Below are 6000 nucleotides of genomic sequence, written 5' to 3'. Positions count from 1 at the left end.
CGTAGGGTTGGCATGCTCTATCAAACAATAATAATTTAAACGGATTAGATTAAGATTTTATTAATCCATTGTAAGGTTGGTTCAAGCAAGCTGGCCCGTTTAGGCCTGTGATCCACGTGGGTTGGCTCGTGATGGACTCGGGTTAGTCCGTGGGTTGGAAAAAAACAGTTCTAAAATTTAAAAATTAAATGGAAAACTCAATGGGTTTATAAGTTTGATCCACCTAATTCACAATTCAAACTTAAAATTTTTAATATTTTTTATATATATTTTAATCTGTTGGTGGGTTCGTGGGTTGAATTGAGTTAGATTGGAAATTTCCTAACTTGACAGGATGACTCTATCATATGATGGATTTTTAGCGGGTTGGCCCGTCATGTAACGGGTTGACGCATTTGACGGCATTAAATTTACCTTAATGCCTTACTGCAACACTATACCCGTGAGGGCACATCTAACCTAATGTTATTCTATATTTATAACATGTTAAAACATTAATTAGTTTTTGTTGTGATTTGAGAAATGTTTTCAAACGTTCGATTGCATCGTATTGCTGGATATTTTTATATAATGAGGTTGGATATAACTTTTCATAAAGTATTCAAAGCACTAGAATCGGCTAATGAAAATGATGACTCAAACTTCACTTCACTATATATTTTGCAAGTTTTTTTCTGGGTTGCTCATTTGAAAAATTAAAGTTTTAACTGTCATTCTCGAAAGATAGTGTCGCTTGAGCAGCAATTATCTTAGGTCCTTCCATCATCTTCTTTGAAAGAAGTTGATCGATGTTAAAATGCTCTCATACCTGGCTATGTCATTTACGATTACGACTCTGCTACCTAAAGATGTCCTCTGTTCCGTCTCCTTTGTGTTTGTGGTTTTGGGCGTGTCTTCAAGTTCAGTAGTTGCCACAACTTTTGAGACAATGATAGGGTAAAAGGTGAGGGTGCCTAAACATACTTAATCGTGCCACATTCAATGTATAGAGTTGCCTAAACATACTTAAAGTGTGAGATTCATTACTACTATCATGTCTCAAGAACATAAGAGTTGTATGACAAAATTGATATTCTATCTCATAATTGCTATGACCACTACCTCTGCCATGTCATTTAAAATTGTTTACATTATAATTGAACCATCACAAAAGTAGGAACACTTTTGAACTTTTTTATGACAAATCTACCAATTATATGAAATAATAAGACAAATAATATTAATAATGTATATTGCAATTCAGTGATTTGTGTGCAATCCAATTGTTTTTAGGGCACCTCATGTCAAGGGTTTTAATAAGAGTCCTGAAATAAAAAAGGACATACCACCTCATACCCGAGATGAAAACTTAAATCTAAAGTTGCATCCTAAATTGAGAAGGAAAGGGAAACCTCAAATTTGAAGAAAATATATAAAATTAAAGAATCCCAAAGGCAAAATTTAGGAGATAACCCCTAAATTAGTGTCAAATCCAATGACATTAAAAAAATTAAAGGATACAATAATAACAGCAATTAAGCCTTTGTCCCACAAAATAGGATTGATTATTAATCCTTCTACATTATTATTAGGTTTAAATAAATTTTATTCTATTTTATCATTGCTAATGAAATCTTCTTTAGTCTCGCTTCCTCACTTAATGTATGTATTTGTTATCATCTCACTATGTCTAATTGAGATATTTATTGGTCTGTTAAGTATATATCTTTAAATGTATTTCTCAAAATTTTCCTTAAAGAATTAAAAAGATATAAAATAAAAACAAGAATGAAAAATATGAATTCATAAAGGCAATGAATTGAGGTATATTAACTACTACATGACTTTCATTGTTAAAATAACCACTTCTACTCGTTATTGCAAAATAAAAGTGGAGATCTAAGAGGAAGATTTTCATTGATCAAATAACTACCTGCATTCATTATTGCAAAAAAGAAGTGGAAATCTTAGAAGGAGACTTTCCTTGATCAAATAACTACTTGTTCTCATTATTGCAAAAACAGAAGTGAAAATCTAAGAGGGAGGACTACTCCAATCCTCCCATTCTCCTCCATTTTGTTTTTCATCGTCATTTTCTCTAACTTTACACTATTCAAATTTTCTTGATATATCAATAGGACCTCCTTCCGTGACTTGTGTTACTTTAATCGGTGGTTAAGCTTCTTAACCTATTTCTTTAGAGACTCGAGTTCAGTTACCCAAACTTGTTTTTTTTTATTTTGTATTTTTTTTTTCTCTTCGATCTCTTTAACTTTCCTAAGCGGTCGGTTGTCATGGACCCAGAATTTGGAGGGAAATTTGTTTTTGAAAACATAGAATTGTGTTTACATGGAGGGAAAATAGGGAGTTTTGGGGGCAAGTCCAGTAGCATCACACCATTCAAATATCTGTACACTAATTTAAAACTTTTCTAGGTAGGGCACATTGGTGCAAGGAATTGATTGCCAAGATCCACAATAACCAAGATGAAAGGCTTCAAGCAAAGGTTTTAGATTCTTTATGTACTCTTTGGTGATATCATTTACGGTCTAGAAATTGTGCAAACTTCAATCTCCAAGATCGCGGGATTCTCAATTGTAAGCCTCATGGCTTTAGCTAGTAAACTATCCGACCTGGCTTGGTGTCGTGCCTCTTGAACCCTTGGAAATGGTTGATCTCTTCAAATTCACTATCACCTTAGTCGCGGTAAGTATAGACTCAAACTCCTCAACCTGGATATTGGGGACCTCAGCTAACAACTCAATAGAAGTTGCTTAACGTAGAGATTTGACTAAGGGACAATTAGAGCATATGGGCATGGGTCCATCATAGAGGAGTAGAGGAATCGTGGCAGAAGGAACTTTCTACCTCGACATATTATAAGCAGGGGTCTCTATAGGGGAGTTCTTGGGAGAATTTTCCTAAAGGATAATCTGGTACACAAAATTCTCGTTAATACAGGATTTCGGAAAAAGATCGGGCCATATAGGGTCAATAATTATATGCAGTCTTACTTTACATTTTTAAAAGAACTTATTTCCATGACTCAAACTTGTAACTTCAATGTCATATGTCAATAATTTTACTATTGCACTAAGACTTCTCTTCTTGAGAGAACTTCCATGACAAAAATAAATTAGAAAGTAAAAAAAAAAAATACAAACAAACAAAGTGTTGATTAAAAATTCTGATTTTATCCTAAAGCTCTTGAAGACAAATGGCCTCTAGATATAGCTTGGTTAGATCCTAAGAAGGCAGAGGAACTTATGCACTTCAATTCTTGGAGTCCTTGAGTTACTCTTGTGAGAGTTGGTGTTATGATATGAAGTTGCTGGTTGAAGCTACTTATATATGTTATTTCAGGCATCTAGAGCTCCTCTCCAAGTGCCTAGAGCGTGCTAATGTGGTTGCACCTCGTTGAAAGTTTATCTACAAACTTTATCCACCTTCGGGCACTCGGACAAGTCCAAGTACCACAACTGCTGACGTGAATTGACCAACCAGTGAGCGCCACCTCAAGTTGTTGTTCGAGGCACCTATCCATTTGTTCGGGTGCTTGGAGCACCTCGGGGCGCTTGAACATCCGGGTGTCTAGACAAGCTTCGGGCGCCCGGTGCCCTTTCTCCAGCCTTGTTTTCCTGCGTCAAAGTGTTAAAGAAAGCCCTGCAACACATAGTTAGGATAGTATAAAATAAATAGAATGATTATTAATTAGAGTCTGCCTTCCCAAGACCAGGATCTAGTCATGATTTCAACTTAGACTTCTAAAATAGTTCTAAGTTGGACCCGCACCTATAGTTCCTAACTTGGACTTGTTCTCACTAGAACTCTCTCCTCCAGTATTTACCTTATTCATCATTGTAGACCTACTTGACTCTTCGACCCACTAGGTCTTCTTGTTAGATGTTCCATTTAGACTTTAGCAGTTATCAGGTCTCGTAGACCCAACTGCATTTTTTGTTAAATATCAAGTCACTCCTTGACCTATTTAAACTTCGTACTAGTTATCAAGTCTTCCAGACCTAAGTAGACTTTATCCTGGTGTCAGGTCTCTATCTTTCAGTCCTACATACTTGATAACAAGGTTAGACAAATAACACATCTTATTTTAATATATTTATTATAGATCAAAGTTTGATTATTAGTGTAATTTATACCAACATTATATTGATGAGAGTATAGGAGTGTGATCGACAAAGCGAACTAGCCAAGAAGGGCAAAAGATTAAGAAGAATTTCGTCTTCCAACTATTGATAGAAGTAGGAATCCTAAGGCTTTTCGAGTCAGGCTGACAGTACATGGTGTCGTGACCAAATTGTTTATTTACAAGAAAGGCCATTATGTGGTGCCAAAGTCAGGAGAAATCGACTTGTAGCAAGTTTTAAAATTTTAGCAAAGGATGATGAAGAAGGGAATAGAAGAGTAAAGAGTAACATCATGAAAATCTTAAAAGATAGTGAGACATTTTGGAGGATTATAGTTAGGCTCAGTTATCTTCAAAAGAGATGTTCTCATAATGATATTTTAAAAAAAAACTTCCTTTAAGGCATACCTAGTACCCTTATCTTTGCTAGAATTGGAAAAACAAGACTGAAGAGAAGCAACTCGCAATTGGATCAAGTCGACGTGAAGTGAGTTTTGGCTAGAAGCGGAAATGGGACAATCAAGGGAGGAAGAGGAGGAAAAGAGATCAAGAAAAGTTTAATTAAATCAGTCCTGGGACATGAACAAAGTGCAAACATGAGATCAAAAGTCTAAAGAGTTAAAAGACAAAGTGTGGAACAGAAAAATACAGAATCAAAAAAGAATCGGCAATAAAAGTTGAAACGAGAAGGAACTAAGTTGCCCCAGGATGTAGCGTAGACGGTGGGCGCATAATATTTCTGGCATAATGGTCAGAGGTTGATTTTTAAGAACTGATGACTTCGGATCTACCTCACTATACATTTATGGCCTGTGTACTTACATGTACCTCCTATATCCGTGGGACGAGTACTAGAGGGACCGCTAAGGTAGCGGATCTACTTAGAAGGAACTAAGTTGGGTTAGACAAATACCAAAGAAGGGAGAAGGGAGTAAATGCAATGATAATAAATACTATTTATTTAATTAAGAATCTAGATGTTTAATAATTAATTTTGATAAAATTTAAAATTAAATTATGTTAATATCTATTTTTTTATTTCACACTGAAAATAATTTTAAAATTTATTAATAATTTTTTTAATTATTTTTATTTAAAAAATATGTACTGTCATAATTCTCTTTAGTCTCACATTTTAGTATTAACAACACCACGAATTTTTTATAAATATCGTGAGATAGTTAAAAAATATATCTTTCTTGATCTTTTGATTAACATTAAGTGTAGTATTTATTTTTATCAATTTTAATGTCTCATAAAAAATTATTTTTTCCCCTTTTAATGAGAAAGAGTTTATTATAATATTTTAACCTAACGTCGCCCTTAAATTAATTTTTTTTTATATGCGCATAACAATATTTTATGGATGCGGAGCCACTCAAACAACTTTAAATGACGAAAGATTCGAGGATAAATTAATTAATAGTAAAAGAAATTTAAAGCATTAATCTCTACAAATAGCGTTCCAAAGAGCACGATCCGAGAGAGAATAACTGTTAAAAATATTAAGTGAGATTGAACCATTTGGATGGAGGGCACATGTGTAGAGCAGGACATGGATAATGTGATCAAGACCGGCCACCCAGGGTCAGCTGGATTTATCATTATCCTTATACAATTCGATCAAGGATCAAACTAGTCTCAATTCGGATGAATCTCATTCAATCATGAGTGAGAAATAGACTGATAGACTGATATAATCTAGTGACCAGGGACACTCCCCCAGAGAAATTTGTCGATTGTGTGACAACTTTGACTGCCTCATCATGCTATTTAAGCATTTGGTATTCCATGAGAAAATAAAATAAAATTCAATAAAGTTGGAAAATTGATTCCGGAAATACAATAGCATGAAGTACTAATACAGAATAAGCATA

Source organism: Zingiber officinale, chromosome 7A (genome assembly GCF_018446385.1).
Source record: "Zingiber officinale cultivar Zhangliang chromosome 7A, Zo_v1.1, whole genome shotgun sequence".
NCBI classification, from domain to species: Eukaryota; Viridiplantae; Streptophyta; class Magnoliopsida; order Zingiberales; family Zingiberaceae; genus Zingiber; species Zingiber officinale.
This window is presented reverse-complemented; position numbering follows the sequence as displayed.